Genomic DNA, 21,121 nt, shown 5'->3' on the forward strand with positions numbered 1-21,121 from the left:
GCTCAAATTCAACCCAACCATGAGTTCAGTAAGGTGTCTCCCAGCCCTTTGCCCTCCCTGTCCCTAGGCTTTAAGCTGATCTAGGGGAAATTTAGATTAGACATTAGACTCTGAGGGTGCTGAGACGCTGGCACAGGCTGCCCCGAGAAGCTGTGGCTGCCCCATCACTGGCAGTGTTCAAGGCCAGGTTGGATGGGGCTTGGAGCAAACTGGTCTAGTGGAAGGTGTCCCTGCCCGTGGCAGGGGGTTGGAACTGGATGAGCTTTCCTTTACAACTGAAACCATTCTATGGTTTGATAAAGGGATGTAGGCAAAGCTTCACTTAGAGTCCGAGGTAAAGTTTCTAGCAGTAAAATTAATGGTTCAAAGAGAAGACATGCTTCTCCCTGAGAGCCTCCTTGGGGCTGGTTTTCCTGCTGCTCCATAAATGCTGCTTTCTCCTCTGGGCAACAAGCTTCTCCTAGCTTGCGATGCAGAGGCATGAAGAGGCCAAAGTCCCATCAAAGACATAAAGAAGTTCATCTTCCTTTACATCCAAAAGCTTCCTCAGCAATGAAGGGATCCTCCAAGTTCTCTTGGCAACTTTGTGGGCCAAGAGGTAAAGCAAGGCTGGTGTTTACTTACATTGAAAAACATTTTAGCCACTAATACTCAAGGGTGTTGGTCTTAATGCCTTGTGAGATGCCTATGACCAGACTAGGTGGCTTGGCCTTGCCCCGTCTGCATCAGTTGCTGACAAAGCCTAAAGATGATGGCAACAGTGGGGAAAAGTCCACAGACTGAGATAGTCATTAAGATTGGGATGTTAAGATCAAAATTCATGGAAATGGAGTGCTCAGATCCTCTGGAAAGCTTTGAAGTCTTACAGCCATAGCTAAGTCCACTCAAGCTGTATGGGAATCTGGAATAATGCTGAACAGCAGGACCTTTTCAACCAACTGAGACAAAACAGCTGCCTGTTGACAGAGCTCACAGGTTTCCAGTTAAGTTTACCTTGAAGAAAGGCTTGCTTTCCAGGGAAGCCTTTTTCTTGAAATCTATTTCTTGAAATCCAAAAACGTTTCCATCTGGATAAGCTAAAGGGGTGGGAATTTCTTGGTATTCTGCAGCCTCACATCCTCATTCATTTCTCCAGTGTGTGTGTCCCAGCAGGAATTAGGAAATACAACTTAGGTGATGCAGCAGCTCTTCTCTGGAAAAAGGGAAATCAGCTGTATCATGGGGAATAAAGGGAAATGAGAGTAAGAGATCTGGAATTCCATCTCCCAGGGCACCATGCAGCAGCATTTCCTAGTGGAAATATGTTGGGTTTTGGTTGAAATATTTGGATATTTCAGTTTCAGCCAAAACATTGAATTTTTTCCTTTGAAAAATGGAGATGAAAACTATTTTATTTTTCCATGGAAGTTTTGCCCAGGAAAAATAAAGCACTTTCCAAGCAGCTCCACTGAAGATCACAAAAATCACTCCTGTATGTTGACCATTTAAGCAGCTGTTAGAGGATTAAGGTGGATGCTACAGCCGATAACAGAAAAAAGGCAGTGCATCAGAAAACAATGAAGGCCAAATGGTTTTAGAGCAGAGGTTCAGCCGTGTCAGTGAATTGTGTAAGCGTGCTCCTGAACATAAAATTGTGTATGGAGACCTCAGAGCAGCTTCCAGTATCTGAAGGGGGCCTACGAGGATGCTGGGGGTTGGCATTTCAGTATGGATTGTAGTGATAGGACAAGAGGTGATGGGTTCGGACTTCAACAGGGGAAGTTCAGGTTAGATATAAGGAAGATGTTCTTTATTGTGAGGGTGGTGAGGCACTGGCACAGGGTGCCCAAAGAAATGGTAGATGCTCCATCCCTGGCAGTGTTCAAGGCCAGGTTGGACAGAGCCTTGGGTTACATGGTCTAGTGGGAGGTATGCCTGCCCATGGCAGGGATTTGGGACTGGATGATCTTAAGTTCCTTTCCAACTCAAGCCATTCTATGATTCTATAACAGGTCGTGAAGGCTTGTATGCTTTTTCTATATTGCATATGTGACTGTAAGTATTCTATGTCAAGGTACGTACAACACTTCAGTGTAACCTGGTTTTTCAAAGTGCACATGAAAATATATGCAAAGGACTTCTGGAGCCCTCTTTCCTTTTAGCATTACCAACTAGGGAAAAGAAGATATCAGAGGCTTAAACTCTTCTTCTGCATGCTTGTAATTCTTACATTATCATGAGAACGTATCTGACTCCTCACAATATCAACAGGTTAGCATGACCACTGTTTCTCTGTGTCTGCATTCTTTGTAGCTTTGAGAACCAGTCAAATATGTATTAAAATAGAGAAGTAAAATAAAGCCTAAAACATGAACATCTCTTCCTGCTTTAGTTTGAGTCAATTCATTACTAACAAAAGGGTACCTGGCGATGTTAAGACCGAGTGACCCATCCAGGCCCTGATACAGGCTACAGAAATTGCACAGTGTCTCTTAAATATGTTTTGACTTGCCTAATGATTCTCACTGCTCTCTGCTCAGTTTGAGCCAACCCAGCAGCAGCAGTGTGTGTATGCACTGCTTTGGAGTGCCATTTCGTGTGTACTTCATAAGCAAACACCTTGTGCTCTCTGAGTGTTGAGGTTTTGTGTCAAGAGTAGATCCAGCAAAAGGTGACTGAAGAGAGGCTTTTTTGGGGGAAAAGGTTTAGAAAGAGCTTATCTCTGTGGGATGGTTGAGTGGAGCTATAGTTATATAACTTTTAAAGTTATAACTTCAATTTTGAAGTTATTTTTATATTTAATGGGTGGTTACAAAGAAGATAGAGAACTCCTTTTTTACAAGGAGTCGCATGGAAAAGAGGAGGGGTAATGAGCACAAGTTATTCCTGGGGAGATTTTGACTGGACACAAGAGGAAAATTTTTCACAAGGCATATAATAGCCATTGGAATAGTCTTCCCAGGGGTCTGGTGGACTCCCCAGCGTTGGACACTTCAGATTCAGCTGGACAGGGTGCTGGGACATCTACTCTAGATCGTGCTTTGCCTAGAAAGTTGGACTGGATTATCCTCGAGGTCCAAGCCAGGATTCTATGATTCTATGAACTTTTGCAGATGCAAATCCCTGTATGGATACCTTCACTCCAAAATAAGTCTTTCCAGCTTAAGGCATGTCACCAGCATACAAGGACCAGCTACTAATCTTCCAAAGCTTTAATGATAGATTGTGGCCATTGCATTGATAATTATGGTCTACATAAATCCCGAGACAAGGTTGAAGCTATCCCTAAGGCACCCTGACCACAATGTGTGTCACGATGATATTCCTTTCTGAAGATGGTCAGCTGTTATTAGAGGTTCTTACCTAACATAGCAACAGCAGTTCATCCTGAATGAGCTGCTGCATGAGAAAATGAAGTGGATTCCATCCATGTGCTCATTGCAGAGCAAAGGCACAAATGTTGCCTGAGGTGATTCACATGGTTTCAGTGCACTGTTGCCTGCATTGTGGCATCTCCCCATGAGAAAGACAAACTCTTTTACCTTTATGGCCAAAAGCCTCTTGCTTTTGGTTTTAAGTATTTCCCTTTGTGATGCAGGACCATCACCAAACTGACAGAGAAGATTTGAGACTCCACTAAAGGGTTAAAAAAGCTTATAGCTGTGCTAACAAGGGAAAATGCTCTGTAACTGTGTTAAATCACCAGCTTTTGTTATCCTAGGCATAGGGGCACTTGCCACAGGCATAGCATGACTAGAGATGGGAAATATTCTGTGGTCACTGTTACAAGAACATACTAGCCAGTGATGGCTCCTTTATGTACCACCATAGATGGAGAAAAGGAAAGGTATGGATCTGCAAACAGTTGAAGTATCCTGGCTTGTGCAGCTTGAAGACTGGTTGTAACAGAAGCTAGCATACCCAGAGAAGCTTGGGTTATGCATCTTACAAAATACATGCACAAGCTATTTGGGACTTGGGAATAGGTGTAGGAATGCTAAAGCACTTACAAGAGGTGTATTTCTGAATATCCTTGATGCATGTTCTGAACATCTTCAAGTAATGTGCAGGAATTTGGTTAGCCTTAGCACTGAAGGCTGAAGAGTGAAGACAGCTCAAATCAAATCACGGTGATTTACTTGCTAAAGGATCCCAGTTTGCTGTCTGTTCTGTCAAACATCTTGCATGATCTCTTTTGTAACTGCTGCAAGTGGATTAAGTGACAGACACATCCTCAGAATCTGTGCTGGGATCTGCTGTAGGATTTCAGGTAATGATATTACAAATAGCACTGATAGTGTATTTATGGGTCATAAATTAAAATCCTTCATGGACTTGCTTAAGTGTAATCCACAGAGGGATTCTGGAGGTTTTGGATTGTTTTGTGCTTCTTGTATTAGAAAAGGGACTTATTGGGCACAACTAATTGCAGTTGGTGGTAGTGTTCTTGCAAAGGAGAAGGGTCCATGCCTTCAAAGCATGGAGCATATGATAGTAACCAATGGTGACGTGATATTGCAAGCGAACTTCTGCTACTGTGAGTGAGCAAATGCTACAGAGCAGAGAGTTCTTGTTGAAGAAGCTCAACTACCAAGTGCAGGCGCTGCTCCAGATGCCTGTGAGACATTATTTAGACAGAAGTCACCATTCACCTCTTGGAATTAATTTGTGGATGCAGATTTAATTATAGTAATGCATTTGTAACTTTTTGTTCTTTTTCCGTTATGACATGAGGAAAATGAGTAGGTAATAGCTGGATACCACAGCTTTACATGGACTGTAGATCCTCTGGGACATTGCTCTGTGCTCCCAAAATGAACCTAAGCATTGCTGTGTTCATATCTGCATGGAGATACACAACAGTATCGGGATGGATCATGGCAGCCTGAGGAAATGTTGGTGATTTTAATGCTGTAATCTTTCTTCTTGCTCTGTTTGCCTTGTTACTACTGAATATCACTAAAGCTGCCTTTTGCTTTTCGTCTACTTTGGTTCCTCCTTACTGACCAAGATCAAGCTCCTTCTCCTCACCCTTGTAGCCTTCCCTATGTGCTGTACTCCTGGAAAGGCAGCAGTACAGCAGGTGTTACGATAGATACCAGGATGCCTTAAATCACCCTTTGGGTAATCTTATGCAACCAGTAGATTTTAGGGGGGGAAGGGGAAAGCCTCTTCAACATCACCTTAAAAGTTTAGTATTTAGCAAACCCCATCTGTGGTTTTTACCATTTTTTGTAGCTGTTTTAACCGGTCTTCAAGCAATTTAGTCTGCGTTTCTGGATAGGCTTTCCCTTCCTCTGCTTGCTGTTCCCAAATAGCCTGTATGTTCACTGTGAATTTTCCAGTCACATGAGTTATTCTATTATATCTATTCTGCCAACTAACCTATAATTTTGATTATGTACTGATGCTTTCAGTTTCTTCTTTTCCATTCCCATACTACTTGCCTGACCATGCAGACATCAGCAAATCACCCCTCCATTTCCCGTTCTGTCCATTGTATAACCCTGTTATCACTACCCACATTCCCTTCCCAAAGGTTAGGCACTTTTCCAGGTCACCATGTTCTCCCTGGTTGCCCTGACATTACTTCAGCAGTCAGTCATACACGCACAGCCCCAATCCCGGCAGTATCTTCTCTGAAGTACTCAGTAAACTGTCTACTGGTTCTTTCCATTCATAGGCTTTAGGAGGCACTGAAGAGTCTGAGAAAGAAAACAGAACTGAGGAATGAGCCAGCAAGCTGAAGAAAGATCATTGGAGTGGGTGGGAAACTAGCTCAGTGTTAAGTAGTGTTTGTGATTTGTTAGGCGAGCTGCTGTGTTTAGCCTGAGTTATTGGAGTGCTGCAGTGTACCATTACCACCGCTGAGTAGGTCTGCTAGTAGGTCTAGGAGGTTTTATAGTCTGTCTTGCACCGAAGTTATTACAAGTGACATAGAACCCCTTCAAACAGGCCATTCGCTAGAGGTCTCGTGCTAATGACATGGGTGGTCTGGGCATTGCTAAAGTGACGTTTAGTGACTTTAATTTTCCTTTTTATGTCTACCTGTGTGGCCCTCCAGGAAGGAGAATAATGAGGGAAGCACTCATTAAATGTGGAAAAGGGATCTAGTTACTCATTTTCAGGTGTGTCGACATGCGTAGATCCTAGGTGGAAAAGTCAGGGTATAAATGAAGGGGAAAGTATGTTAGACATGAAAGTTTGACTTCAGTGAGCCTTACACCTGCCTTGTAGTCTGATGTGTGATGGGCAAAGAGGGGAAAATTGGCTGAATTATGCCAATAAAACACTTGAAACCTAAAATAGTAGCAAGAATTTTTATGCATCAACAGTCCTTGTACTGTAGGAGTTTGCTAACTGCCTTTTGAAACCAAGGCTTTTCCACATGTCCAATGGGTGCATGACCCCTGTTACTCTAACAGAGAAACTCATGATGGTGTTGCTCACATTCCTCTGCAGGCATCTTGCTATGGGAGTGCCAGTGTCTTACGTTCCCTGTTGCAATGTGCAATGGGGTGCAGTGAAGCGACTTGTCCGAGATCAGGTATGCAGGTGTTGGTAGATGTTGAGAGTTCCTCACATCAGCAGAGGCTTTGCCCTTCCCCTGCTCCCACCCTCCTGTTCCCTGGCTGCCCAGGATGGTTGTAGGCCTGGCTCATGATTACCTGCATGCTGCCTAACTTGGTGATGTCTCTAAAGCTGTGTCTGTCGCCTGTCACTGATATTGGGGCTTTTAGATGCTGCTAAAGATATAACTTGAGCATACACACTTCATATGTGCTTCTATCAGTGCTTCCCCTAACAGTTTTTCAAGGGGCAGTCATAAGTACCATGTTTAGTGTTACAAGTAAGTTAGTTCACACCTTTGCAAGTTATGGCTAGTAGTAAGAGCGTAGCATCTCCCATATGATACCTGTGCTAGTCCATATACAATGTTTTTCACATAGTTTTCACTGCAGCAATATTAATGTACCTACATTTTATGAGTCCACCTGCACCATCTGTCCCTTTTAAAGCTCCTGTTTGCCTCAGTGGTGCAGGATCAGGTACCCTCTGTGAAGAAGTACACCAGCTACAGTTTCTGTTATACGGCTATTTCTGCATGGAAAAGCACCAGCAGGTAACACAATAAGTGAACACATGGTAGGAAAATTGTTCAGTGCACAAAAGAGATCCTGGATGACATTAAACAAATGGCCCAAACTAGCTTTAGAAATGGTTTCATGCATCTTGGGCTGTTAGCTGTTTTATGTTTCCTGTCTGGAATGAAGAGAGAGACAGGGCAAAAGAGTTGGGGCCTTGTTTATGCTCATGTGTTTATTGTATCAGAGACATTTAAGGAGGAGGATATGGCAGGTTTTTCAAGGGGACAAGGTATGACTCAAATCCAGGTGCAGGTTATTTTTCCATGCAATGCATCACTTGCCTATTAGACATAGATTTACCAGCAGCCAAAACAGATCTTGGCAAAGTTGGCATCCTTCTTGCCATGAATGAATGGCATCTCAGCTTGTTATTGTGGTTTTACAAATCTAACAGATGTTGCTGATTTCTGCTCGATAACCTGCTGTTTAAGGGGAATTATTTAACTTCTACATAGAGATAAGTGGGCTGCTAAACCAAATTCATCCCAGGTGTAACTGCAACAGTGGTTTTGGTTCCTAACCTATAGATTCTTAGCTTAAGTTTTATGTATTAGAACTGGACAGATGTTGCTGTGTTCTGCCTAAAATAAGGTCTTTTAAGGTGTGTTTGCTTCAAGGAGTTGAGCTTTTTGCTTTTTTTGTCTTCCCCTCCCCTGCCCCCAGTCCTTCTGATGCCTTCTATTCACATCTGCTGGGGCACAAATGGCATGGTAAGCACATCAAAGCATATATCAGAACTTCACATTCTTGAAAACATAGACATTGTGCTGTGGCGATGCCAGGAGTCGAGGTCACAAATGGGATTTCAGCCTGCAAATGCTCTTGTACTTTGTAAGGTAAAAGGAAGCTTATTGGAAGAACTTGGAGGAATTTATCTGAATGATAAATATGTTTTAGAAATCACTGTCTTCGGGAGATTAAATTAATGTGGCCTGTTTTAAGAAGCATAAAGCTTCTGCAATGTTTTAAAGCTTAAGCTAATGAAGAACTGTCTGTACAGCTTACTGATCTTTTTCTTTTGGGAGGGGGGAGAGGGGACACTAACAAACACTTCTTTAGATACTGGTAGTTAAATCCAAGGGAACGGTATTTCCAGGTAGCCTGCCAGCACTGGGTGCTGCATGCAGCACAGCAGATAAGATCTGCTACACAGTTTAAAGATATTTGAACACTCCCAGCATTTTTGCATGCTTCCAAAGAGAGAAATACCACAGACCTGAGGTTACGGGTGTCTGTGTTGGGTTTGGTGGGAGGGAACAGATTCATCCAGTCACCCCATGGCACTGAATCACTATTTCCAGAAATGTTACCTCGTGAGTCAGTCAGTAATTTGGGGGTATCCACAAGTCCCTCCCTGTAGGTGGGTATAAGAGTACCCACTCACACCTAGTGTAAATACCACTGGCAGGATAGCTTTGACGTGAATGGCTGTGCAGTAATCCTTTAGGAGCTCAGTGTTGCCTTAGTGGACCTTTGGTTATGCTGAAAGCTGTCCCCCAGTTACTTGTTTGTAAATGGAGACAGCTTGACTAATTAAGCATTTTATAACCTGAATCATGGCAATGGTTTTACAATGATTTCAAGTTCCATCTCTGACATCAGTCATCAAAATGGTATGCAGTACAGCCCTACATGATGTTCCTGGCCTCTTGGTTTGTTCTGATTACAATCACTGATCTTTCCCATAAAAGAGTTTTCTGAAGGTGTTTTTATTTCCCAGAAGAATCACAGAATGGTTTGGGTTGGAAAGGACATTAACATCATCCAGTTCTAAACCTCCTGTCATGGATAGGGCCACCTCACACTAGACCATTTCACCCAAGGCTCTGTCCAACCTGGCCTTGAATGCTGTCAGGGATGGAACATTTACCACTTCTTTGGGCAGCCTGTACCAGTGCCTCCCCACCCTCACAGTAAAGAACTTCTTCCTTATATCTAACTTGTATAACTTGTTTATAACCTGAACTTCCCCTGTTGAAGTTTGAACCCATTGCCCCTTGTCCTATCACTACAGACCCTGATGAAGAGTGGATGATGAAGAAATTAAGGTGGAAGGGACGTGCCTTTCAGTGCAGGTTTGTGAATGAAGACACACCACTCCTGCTGCTGCTGGCTGCTAAATCAGTTTTATTGTTGTATGTGCTTTAAAACATATCCCATAGGTAAGGGAGACCTGACTGGTTTGTTGTTAAGGGTTGTTTGTTGCTGTAGAGTCCAGCTGATATGGTGGCCTCTTATGCTTGATGCTGTATTTGTCAAATGGAGAATGGTTCCTGGACTCAGAGTTTTACAAACACAGGAAACAGTGTGTTGGAAAATAGTATTGACTGTTTTACAAATAAGCAGAAATCTTACAACTCAAAGCAACTGGTGGGTAAGTGACACAGAGAAACTCTGCCAGAAGCAGGGACTATCTCATTTTAGAAATGAGAGGAAATTCAGTGAAGCACAAACCTTTCTTCTTTTCCTTTTTTCTTCTTTTCCTTTTTTCTTCTTTTCCTTTTTTCTTCTTTTCCTTTTTTCTTCTTTTCCTTTTTTCTTCTTTTCCTTTTTTCTTCTTTTCCTTTTTTCTTCTTTTCCTTTTTTCTTCTTTTCCTTTTTTCTTCTTTTCCTTTTTTCTTCTTTTCCTTTTTTCTTCTTTTCCTTTTTTCTTCTTTTCCTTTTTTCTTCTTTTCCTTTTTTCTTCTTTTCCTTTTTTCTTCTTTTCCTTTTTTCTTCTTTTCCTTTTTTCTTCTTTTCCTTTTTTCTTCTTTTCCTTTTTTCTTCTTTTCCTTTTTTCTTCTTTTCCTTTTTTCTTCTTTTCCTTTTTTCTTCTTTTCCTTTTTTCTTCTTTTCCTTTTTTCTTCTTTTCCTTTTTTCTTCTTTTCCTTTTTTTCTTCTTTTCCTTTTTTCTTCTTTTCCTTTTTTCTTCTTTTCCTTTTTTCTTCTTTTCCTTTTTTCTTCTTTTCCTTTTTTCTTCTTTTCCTTTTTTCTTCTTTTCCTTCTTGTTTTTTCCCCCCACTTTCCCCCACTTCCCCCACTTTTCCCCCTTCTTCTTTTCCCACTTTTCCCCCTTCTTCTTTTCCCACTTTTCCCCCTTCTTCTTTTCCCACTTTTCCCCCTTCTTCTTTTCCCACTTTTCCCACTTCTTCTTTTCCCACTTTCCCCCCTTCTTCTTTTCCCACTTTCCCCCCTTCTTCTTTTCCCACTTTCCCCCCTTTTCCCCCTTTTCCCCCTTCTTCTTTTCCCACTTTTCCCCCTTTTCCCCCTTCTTCTTTTCCCACTTTCCCCCTTTTCTGCCTTCTTTTCCCACTTTTCCCCCTTCTTTTCCCACTTTCCCCCCTTTTCCTTCCCTTTTCTTCCCTTTTCTTCCCTTTCCTTCCCTTTCCTTCCCTTTCCTTCCCTTTCCTTCCCTTTCCTTCCCTTTCCTTCCCTTCCCTTCCCTTCCCTTCCCTTCCCTTCCCTTCCCTTCCCTTCCCTTCCCTTCCCTTCCCTTCCCTTCCCTTCCCTTCCCTTCCCTTCCCTTCCCTTCCCTTCCCTTCCCTTCCCTCCTTTTTTTTCCCCCTCTTTTTCCTCTCCCCTCTTCCCTTCCCCTTGTCCTTTTCCTTTCATTTTCTCCCTTTCGCTTTCCTTTATTATTATTATTATTATTATTATTATTATTATGTTTTTTATTCCCAGGGAGCCCACAATATACCTTCTCCTATAACACCTTTGTTCCATTTAGTGTGGTTTGGTGCACTGTGCTGTGCATAGTGATGTAGCATTTAAGCACTTCTTATATTACATATAAGAACACATAGCACTGGTGATATCCTTTGGGATCTCTTCAGGAGAGTGATGAATGGCCTCAGGTTCTACTCTGTGTGCCAAGTGACTCTCCAGGTTTTTAAGATTTGTCTCTAATCTCTAATTTACCCCTACAGGTTCTTGCTTTCATTAATCCCCTTTGGTCAGTGAAAGGAAAAGTTCTCTGAGCTCTTCTTTGGTGTGTGCTTTGAGAACAGAAGTGTAAACTCTGCTTTTATGTGGATTGGGAAAAGTGTGTGTTCCCATAGAGATCCTGAGCTTCTCCCAGATGGGAGCTTCCCACCCAGTGGCACCTCTGGTGGCAATGCTTGCAACTTTTGAAGAGAGCTGCCTCCAGGCCCAGATTCTCAACAGACCCAGCCTGAGCTCTTCATTCTAAATCAAAACATAACCCAATGGGCTTGGGTGTCACTATGGAATGACCTGGCCATTCAGTTGCGACAAGCAGTTCTCCTGTGTCACTCATTTGGCTACTTTCCCCCACTACCTTGCAAATGTATAATGGCTTCCCAAATCTCTTTCCCCTTCCTACTGCTAAGTCAATTGAATTTAACTTAACTCTTCTTCATCCTGGCCAGCTTTTTCCCTGCACTCCTTGTGTTATATCTGCCCCCTTATCTAAAGACTGGGGTGCTGAGGCTGGCTTCAGATGCTCTGCTTAATTGGCAAATGCAGCTGTATAAACTAAAAGCCTTCCTTCCTTGAGACATTCTTTGGGGTCTATGATTCTCTTAGAGACTGCTGTTGTCCTCTTCTGTACCTTTAATCCAGTTGTTTCTTGCTCTGGGAGCTGCCTTTGTCAGACAGGGATTCTTTTGCATAAACTTAGCGTTCATGTTGCAAAATATGCCTCCATTAGACACACTGTGCAGATGGCAAACAATAGCTGTCTCCTGCCAGGGAGGAAACCCATTTGTCACTGTTTCATCATCAGTCCCCATTGTGTTGCCTTCAGAAAAACCCATTCATCAAGAGAAGTTCCAAAGCACTAGTGTTTACCAGAGTTACTGCACAAACCCCATCTTCTGAAATGCAAATCCTCCCTCTGTGGTTTCTAACATTGCTCTTTATTTCTGTCATAAGGATATCTAGAAAGACTACTTGAGGTCAGCAGCCTGTTTGCTGGTGATGGTTAGTTTTCATGCCTGAGTGGGTTGTTGGCAGTAGGGGCAGAATCTGAGACCTTTTCCTGCCAACCTCTTCAGCCTAGGTGAGAATAGGTAGCTTTTATTTACTAACATGAAGTAGAATGTGAGCTTACATGTTCCATCCTTTATATGTTGCCCACCACACCTGCCAAACAGGTTATACTGAGAGGAGCACATCCTTATGGATCTTGTAATCTTCATGGAAATGTGTGAAAAGGGCCAAAGAAGTGTTTGTGTTGATCATGGTAATAGCAAAGCTGGGACTGGGCCCAAGTTCTATTCTTCACAGTGTCCTGTCCAGTCCTTAAAGCTTTCTTCAGAGGCTGGGTTCTTACCTGCTAATGTACTGATATCTCCAGAAGAATGCATGCTCTGAAGGCCAGGAGGAGCTTCTGAGGTCATGGAGACAACCTGCAAAGTACAGAGTGTAGGACTGGATCCTGCAGAGAAGGAGAACAGCAAGTCAGGATCAGATGGCTGTTATTAGACCCAGTAACTACTGCCAAGTGCCCCACAGGCTCAGAAGGGCTGGTGGGTGCTGCAGTGTCTGTCCTGCTAACCCTCAGGACTTTGCATTTCAGCTAGGGCTGGGCTTGTAGCTGGATTATGTACAGAAGTGTTCTGGCTGACGCTAGATGAATGTGACACAAGTCTTCAGTCCTGCTGGCTGTGCTTGTTTTTTGAGTTGGGGTGATTTCAGCCAGATCTTCACCATTTATGGGATAACAGTAAGAAGTTGCCTGCCATAGGGAGGTTCAAAAGGCCTAAGAACTGCTCAGAAAGAAATGCTCTTGAGATGATAATAGCAGACATAGAAACAAGATCAGGTATTAAAAAAATGATGTGAGGAATTTGAAGGCATTCATTTTGGGTGACCTGAAATCATGAGGATGCAGCTAGAAAAGAGAGGCTGTAGAGTTCATGTATAAAGTCAGGATGGGCTGGGGTGGGAGGGTTTATCCGTAGATGGAAGCAAGAATCAGTTGAAGACTGAGGGTTATCTAGGAACACTGGTGTGGGGACTCTGTCTTGGAGGCACTGAATTTAGGGGTTTCTGGCCAGGGTGTTTAGTGAGGGAGTGTTCATAACAGTAAGCAAGCGGATGCTGTTAATCAGAACAATATGGAGCAGGCAAGTACCCTTCATACTGCAGGGGATTCTTTTTCCTTTCTTTCCCCCCCTTCTCACCCCCCTCCCCAACATATAGATCATGTACTGTGTTGGGCTTGGTGGTTTGAAATCAGTGAAGATAGGCTGAGGATATGGCACATGGAGACTTAATTATGAGACCTGCAAATAACAGAAGTGTTCTGGATGCCCAAGAAATCACGGAAAGGGTTAGTGCTTCACCAGGAAGCCGACAGCACCGCAGTGCACCACAATTAAGACTTTAAGATATGTAACAGCATTTTTATGACATCAAAGTACTGTCACCGCACAAGGCAGTGTTTAGGAAAAGATCCCTGCTCTTCACCCTGCAATCATGATGTACATATCGGCAATAAGGAAGTCAGCAATAGCTATTTACTGCTCTCCTGCAGCTGTGGACTTATAACTTAGGTCCCTAATTAAGTAGAAGCAGGGCTAACCACGAAGCACACCACAGTGCCTTAAAATGGCTTTCATACTGCGGAAATCTGGTGTTTGGTTACTCCAGAGAGTGGGGGTTTTTCTCTTCCTCCTCCTCCCCCCCCCCCCGAAAACTATATTTGCACATTCAAAAATAATTATCTGGAGATTAAAAAAAAAGATGCTGTCTGGATGCACCATGAGATCTAAAGAGTTTTTCATTGAAGGCATTTAAAATGGGAGCTATTGCCACCAGCCCCATCTCTGTCATCAGAAGTGAGTGATTGTTAGCACAGAAACTAGTCATGCTGCACAAAAGAGATCCCAGCGTGTGCGTAAATCTGCATAACCTAATTGACTATCTTGGGGACGTGATCTTCAGCTGTAAAAACCCCCTTTCGACCAAACAATAAAGTTAAAAAGGAATGTCCCATCATTATGTTCCTTAAATGTCACAGGAACTGCAGTAAGTGCATCTTGGCAGAGGCGAGCCTACATCATTAGTTCCTCTCCTGGTTGCTTGTTGGTTTTTTGTTCCACATGGCCTGGCTTGACAGGACAACAAATAGGCCTTTGCATCTGTACGCATTTATTAGTGGATTTTATCGTTGGACATCAAGGAAATGGAGTCTCATCTAAAGGTTTATGACTGTACACATCTGTGGCTTTTACTGCCCTCCATTCAAACAAGCAAACACCAGCAGCCGAGCATTATTTTTGGAAAGCAGTGTTTCAGATTTAATAATCATTTCATGTTCTGAGGAGGCCTTGGCTGTTTCTCTAAATATTGGCTGGACTTTAGTTATTGCGGGTGGGGGTGCTTCTGGCCTTCCATGAAAAGGTGGTTTGTGTAATGCCAGCTTTCCTCTCTGCTCCCAGCATAGCTGGGTGCTGTTGGATCATGTGTAGAGATGCCTTATCATTGGGACTTACCCCTTTGTACATCTAGCAATTCTGTCTGTAACTGACGGCATGCAAAAGTATCCTGGAGGGGGTCAAACTGGGACATAATATTGCACTGTGCTGCTCTTAATAAGACTTCAGCATGTTCCAACTCTGCTGGTTGGCAAAAGAGAGCCTGAAATGTAGAATCATAGAATATTTTGGGTTGGAATTGACCTTCAAAGATCATCTAGTCCAACCGCCCTGCAGTGAGCAATGTAGGGAAGGTAAAGCAAGGCCTGAACAGTCTGCATGCCTTTGCTCACTTAAATTCCTGTTGAAATTAGTGGGGTAAAGGATTTGTTCAAGCTTTCTTCATAATCAAAGTATTGCACAGTTCATAGAATCACAGAATGGTTTGGGTTGGAAAGGACCTTAAGGTCATCAAGCCCCAACCCCCTGCTATAGGGAGGGACACCACACCCTAGACCATGTTGCCCAAGACTCTGTCTTGGCCTTGCACACTGCCAGGGATGGAGCATTTACCACTTCTCTGGGCAACCTATTCCAAGTGCCTCACCACCTTCACAGTGAAGAGCTTGTTCCTTATATCCAACCTGACACGCCCCTATATGTGAACCCAGTTCCTATGCCAGGACCTTTCCAGCTGGCTATAGTCTGAGCTGTCACATTTTAAAAAAGGAAGTTAAAAATGAGAATCCTGAAGGATGTTTTAGGAGCAGCAGCTGGCTATAAGCTAAAGTGGTGCATGCCTAATATTTCCAAGGGGCTTAAACAACAGTTTGGGGTGAGTTGCTGCCCATTTCTGCATGCTGTGCTTATGCAGGACCCTAAAGATCACAGCTTACATGCCAACACACTGAAATATTTTGCTGATGATAATTTAAGGCTCATGCGTATTAGTGTGCTTCATTGGAAGAGGTGAAAATTGAGGACTTAAGTTAATGTAGCCTGGTTTGATGAATTAATGCTGTGTTCAGGACTATTTTGATCGCTTACATAAGGGAGGATTGGAAGCTGATTTCTAAGTTAATTCTTTCAGACTGGGAGCTGGATGGAGGAGAAGTTTTGTCTAACAGGAGATTCTTACTATCTACCTTGCACAAAGGATGCTGTTTCATGAAAACATCTTCAATCAACCTTATTTCAGCTTGCAAGTGTTTTAGCTCAGATAAACTTTTGGGATGGAGAGACTGACTGGTATAAAGAGCCTGAGAAAGGTGGTGCTTGTTATTCATTGTTTTGTAGCGGGGGAATAGGACTCCAATTGAGCTTATACATTGGTTTTATTATGTGTGCTGATGTATTCGCTTTAAGGTAGACTTTCATACACCAGCTCTTGCGAGAAGGGCCTGGTCTATACTGTGCTTCCCTGAAGACAGGACTCTCCTTCCTTTCTGCTGTGCTCGTGGTGGCTCTGTTTTGAAGCCCACCTTGGGATAGAAGTTGTGTTTGGACTCGCTCCTGTGCTGGGAGCTCCTGTGCTCCAAAGGCTGGGACAGAGCCTGGAGCAGGGCCAGGGCCTCCATATGGACCTCCCAAGTCCCTGTGCTGCGGCCTGACCTCAAGACCAGATTGCATTGTCATTGTTCTGTTTAAATAGTGTTGTCAGGAGAAAGAGAAAACTGCGTGTAGCACTAAGATAATAATCATCTGACAGAAACTGATGGCTAAAACATTTTTAATGGGCTCAGCAAGAAGCCCTAAGAGCAAATCTTCAGGACAGAGGATGGAGCACTACTTATGTCTTTTGCTGAGCTTTGCAGCCAGCATTGAACAGTTCTGTAAAGGCCAAGTTTAAGCAACAGTTGCTGGGAAGAATAAGTGTATGTTTTCCCTATACCACACAGTGCAAGTGACACTGCCACTGAGGTGAAGAAAGCCTGTGGCAGTCCCTCGTCTCAGTCATTTGTAAACCTTTTGAGTGAGCTCCCAATGTGAATTGTTGCTCCACTCTGCAGTGGGCTACTTTTTGGCCAGCTCAAAGAAGCCCCAGAAAATATTGCACCCATATGCGCTTCTCTGTCTCTCTTTTTTTTTTTTCACATTCTCATTAAGTTTATAAAACCCACAAATTTAGACCATCTGTCCTATAAATGTTTCTAAACTACACCAAGATGAAAAAGCTGTTCTAGCTTTTTGATATAAGCGGTCAGCAAACCAAACACAAAACCAGAGCAAAGCAAATATTTTCTTGTCATACATGCTTCCCAACCGTGACTGATGAACTGTTATTTTTGATGTGTATTTGGATCCAAATTTTGGAGAGAAATGCCTTCTCGATATGTGCACTTAACACCAAACCAGCTTGATACGAAGAATTCTTGTTGGGGAGGGTGTAACAGAGGGAAAGTTGCACCACATGCTGCCCAAGGACTATATTAAAGAAGTTGTTTCTTCAATTATTCGTCTTCCAAGTGCCCTGCTGACTGCTTTAACAAAGCCATCCCAGGCATGGACTGTGTCAGCCCATTTTCATGGTAAGGTGTTCATGCTTCTCTCCAACCCACCTCTCTCTTGGATGTTAATCCAGGGATATTCATTGCCTCCATGTGAAACTCCAAAGTGGGTTTGGAGTGTAATGATGAAGAGAGGCTGTTTGCAGTGCTTGGCTGACAGGTGGGGTTACGCCCAGGTTCTTGTTCACAGGCAAACTCAACAGTAACCCATGTATTGTGAAAAGACTCAATAAAGCAAGTGCCAGAAAGGAGAGATCTCACTTGAGATCTTTCTTCCTGGTGTTTCCTTGGACATGGCAAATTCCCAGCCTAAACCCTTTAAGAATGAGAAGACCCTGCTTAAATTGTGCACCCTGCTTAAATTGTACACCCTGCTTTGGTACCTGCAGCTAAGTGGAAAAAAGGAGATCTGTTCTGACCTGTGTCCAGTGGCATTTTCACATCTTTTGTTATTGGCACATTACTGCTTTGAGGACCAGATCCTCACTCAAATCATGTGGCAAGGAGGTCTTGTTCTGTGGGATAGACCTGGAATTTATATCTAAAGATATTCTTACCCCTTTGCTTTAGGTATAACATTTACTATGCACTTCCTGCAGGTTTAACTAGAGCACAGATGTGAAGTGGCATATCATGATAGAACCGTGGACTGGTCTGTCTTGTGAGTGCTGAGGAACTATGTACAGAGCAGTCTGAAGGGAAGCTGTGAATGCTCAATACACCTGGAAAGCCACAAGGAATTAGTGTCTTTTTCATGGAAGAGAAAACTGGTGGTTGAGCTTTGCAAACAGTGAGGGGTAAGTTGTTGCATGTGTGAGCAGTGCTGGTTTTTTTGCTGCCACTGAGTTGAACTCACCTACCTTCAGCTATTTTCTGTGCCCATACCTACAGTTGAAACAATTGTCTGGGCCCTCTCTATTATCAGTAGAAGTTATAGGTGATCCTTAGGCTCAATTCATCTGACTTGTTTTAATCTCTGTCTTTTAACCTCTGTCTTGAAATTCTCTACCTTGAGGGTGAAATGTGACTTAAAAGTGTATTGTTCTTTGCTGTGATTATGGGGGCATTGGAGGTAAACAGCTTGTAGATGCCTACATTTGGACTGAGGAATGAAGCCTACTTGTCAGTTCCCTACTGTACAGCAACCTGTTTCTGTTAATAAAACTGTGGTGCAAAAGCCCAAAGTCTTCATTAAAACAAGATAAAAGCTGAGCTGTGTTCAATACTGCCATCAGTTCCTCACTGTCATGGTATTTGAGGTTTCTCCTTTGCTTACCTAGCCCAGGCCTGATTCCAAAATGCACTTCTTCCAAACATTTCCTGACAGTTATCTGTGGGTTAAAAGGCCTGTCTTTGTGGCAGCTTTACTTCAGGAGAGCAGGGACCTGTGTGCTAGGACATGCTATGGATATGATTCTATGTTAAATAGTTCCTGTGTAGCAGAGGGTATGATGGTATGATGTCAGTCTCTGGGGTTGGTCTCTTCCACTCATTCTTTGCAAACAAATAAAAACCCAACCCTTCCCCCAGTATAGTGCTTGGGATCAGCACAGGCAGGTGAATAATGTTGTTTGGCCAATGATTTAAATTCAGTAGCTATTTGTGCAATGAGTAAGGTAGTTTCACGCCAGCAGGTGAGTGCGGGGCATGCATTCACATTGAGTTGCTCTTTTTAAAGTTAAAACAAGGTGCAAAGGTTTTGATGTTGCTCTTTCTCTTTTTTGCTCTGCTTTTCCTTAAAAAAATAATGAATAGGGAGAAATTGTACCATTTCTTCCAACTCTTTACTATCACAGAATAGTTGGGGTTGGGAGGGACCTTCAAAGTGCATCTGTTCCAAGCCGCCTGTGATGAGCAGAGACATACTCAGCTAGAACCACATCCAGCCTGGCCTTGAATGTCTCCAGTGATGGGGCATCCACCACCTCTCTGGGCAACCTGTGACAGTGTTTTACCACCCTCATTGTAAATAGCAAATTTTGCTCACATCCAGCCTGAATCTCCTCTCTTTTAGTTTAAAACCATCACCCCTCATCCTGTTGCAACAGGCTCTGCTAAGTCTCTGCCCATCTTTCTTATAGGTCCCTTTTAAGAACTGAAAGGCCACAATAAGGTCTCCCCAAAGTCTTCTTCAGGTGGAACAACCCCAACTCTCTCAGACTTTCCTCATAAGAGAGGCGCTTCATCCCTTTGATAACTTTTGTGGCCCTCCTCTGAATCCTCTCCAACGTGTCCATGTCTCTTTCCCGTACTGAGAACTTCAGAGCTGGGTGCAGTACTCCAGATAAGCTTCACATACCTTTGGGTTCTATGCTGATGAAGGAGGCACCAGAACCCCTTGGTAGAGATGTTGAGTCTTTCAGAGCTTTATCACTATGTTTTTGGAAGTTTGAAGTGACTAACCTAGGTTTTGCCTGCATAGAACTCTTGGCTTTTTCATTGTAACATTAGATTTTGAACACATAAAGCAACCTAACTAGAGAAGTATGAAAGGTTAAAGACTAATTCCTTTGGAAATCTTAGTTTTGTCAAATGCAAACCTTAAGATTTATAGTTCAAAGCAAAAATCCTCTGGAAGCTGATATTTTAGTCTGATCAGGAATGATATTTTCTTTGTCTGTAACCCCCAAAGTTTGCATTCAACACAACCAAGCTGGGATGTGTTTCCCCTGGTCCCCCGGTGGAAGAGTTCGCTATTTCCACAGCCCGGGTTACGACTGCTGTGGAAGAAATGCTGCATTCTCTATTATGGCTCTGTTGACAGAGTGCATTGAGGAATGATGTCCTGTATGATACTCCAAGTTTCCTACAAGGTGCTCCAAGATTGATTGGATTCTCTGTAGTGACAGCAAAGGACTTCAGATTTACAGCTCCGTGGGAGTTGTGTCTTCTGATTTCTGTAGCCTTTTGAGCATGTCCTCTAGTGCTTTATAGGACCTGGGGTTGCATCACCAGGCTAAGACTGTGGACTTAAAAATTATATATGAATCATAAAAAGAGATTGTAAACTAATGTACTTATAGAGGAAAACTACCTGCACACATGTGCTCACACGCTGGACAAAGGTCTGAATTCACTATAGAATTGCCTTACTAATCTGCCAGGCTCAGCAGCTCTTGATAAATCAGGTTAAAAATAAATAAATAAAAATGTTGGAACACCCCTTAAGTAAAAAGGGGAGGATTGGAAAGAAACATTTTAGAACTAAAGGGGAAAAAAAACACAAAGAAACCATTTTGCACAAGATTTGGAGAAATCATTAACTCCGGCTGTTTTCTCCCTTCTCCCCCCCCTTTCCTAAAGTTGAAGTACAAATTGTCAGTGTTCCCTTCAAAGGTTTGCAGAAGTTCAGTGTGTGTCAGGCAAGCTGTTCTGTTCCTTCATGTACCAACAATTAGGGAATTTTGCATTTTAATTCCATCCAGCAAAACCCCATCGCAGAGCTTTATTGCTTTACTGTGATTTCCCTCGCCCTGTGCAAAGAAATAGGTGCACGCAGCACTCAAAGAGCTGACGTGAATGTCTGAACTTCAAGCGGGGTCATTTGTACAAGTGAGGGTGTTGCCATGTTTGTTACAACCAGGTTTTTCCTAAATATAGCTGACTTGCATCCCAGGGTCACATCCAGGTGGGAAATCACCCAATGCCCTGTGCTCTGAGGACCGTGCTTTGTCTGGAGACTTGTGGGAGTAGAAAACCTGGAGGAGGCCTGGAAGGGAGGAGGAGCAGAGGTGTAGTGTACTCTGTCTGGTTATGAAATAGCTTAGGAATCTGGGATACCATTGAGGCTCTGGGGTTGGTTGTCAGTGATGTCAGCTAATACCTTTGCCAGTTATGCCCAGTAGCTGCCTGCTGTATTTCTAATGCTTCAATTTACTTCTAGCAATTTGCATTTCATTTTTTACAGTGTTTCTTTAAACAAGTAGAAAACTACAGCGTGGGGTAAATACCCTTCTTTAAAAGAGCTTGAATAACCTTAAAGTCGCTTCCAGCACAACTTGTTCTGTGATTCTATGAACTACTGTAAGCTAATACTGTTAGACCAAGGAAGTGTGAAGAATTAGTGTTAGGAGCTGGATCCAGTTGTTGCCCTGTCCATTGCATTCACATGCCTGTAGCTGGTTCA

The sequence above is a fragment of the Psittacula echo genome (assembly GCF_963264785.1).
Source record: "Psittacula echo genome assembly, chromosome: 4".
NCBI lineage: Eukaryota > Metazoa > Chordata > Aves > Psittaciformes > Psittacidae > Psittacula > Psittacula echo.